Source organism: Ahaetulla prasina, chromosome 10 (assembly GCF_028640845.1).
Source record: "Ahaetulla prasina isolate Xishuangbanna chromosome 10, ASM2864084v1, whole genome shotgun sequence".
NCBI lineage: Eukaryota > Metazoa > Chordata > Lepidosauria > Squamata > Colubridae > Ahaetulla > Ahaetulla prasina.
In genome coordinates, this window is record NC_080548.1 from 15297977 (window position 1) to 15298890 (window position 914).

Consider the following 914-nt stretch of genomic DNA (forward strand, 5'->3'; position numbering starts at 1 on the left):
TGAAAAAATAATAATAATTAAGGAATGACAAACTGTAAACAGATTGGACTAGAGTTCACTTGGAGATGGTGACTAAGATCTGAAATCTAAACATCTGGAGGATATTAAGTTGTCCTAAATGCTAGAAAAGGCAATAAATAGACTTCTGTTTCGTTTCAATGTGCCCTGCCTTGTCTGAGGACGCTCTCGACTCGTCCACTAGAGGGTGCCCTTGTCTTCCTTGACACACAGCTGGGGACTGGTGGAATCATTTTGGTAGCTGCTAATATTTTTTTAAAAAGTGAATTCAAAGTGAATTCTAGCCTCCTTCACAGCAACCCACTAATATTTTAATTTATTCATTATATTGTTCAGATGTGGTCTGCCTATCCATTCTTAACTGCTTATCTACAGTGAACCAGGCAGGTTTACGATTAAGGGGCGTGCATAAGAGCACAAGCGTGCCTACTGTTCCTGTCCTATTGTTTCCTTTCATTATATCCAATTAATATAGTTATTACATACTTATGCTTATATATATGCTTATATATAGTATAGTTATTTCGTGCTTATGCTTATATATACTGTTGTGACAAAATAAGTGAATCAAATAAATGATAGATTGTTTCAGAATGATTACTTTAACATGTCCTAGATCAAGGATCTCCAACCTTGGCAACTTTAAGACTTGTGGACTTCAGCTCCCAGAATTCCTCAGCCAGCAAAGCTGAGTTGAAGTCCACAAGTCTTAAAGTTGCCAAGGTTGGAGACCCCTGTCCTAGATCAACTCTCTCCTTTTTGATCTCAAGCAAATAAAGCACAATCCAGTTTCCACCAAGGAAGAGGCTCAGTGGTGGGTTTCACAAAATTATACTACCGGTTCTGTGGGTATGGCTTGGTGGGAGTGGCAGGGGAAGGATACTGTAAAATCTCCA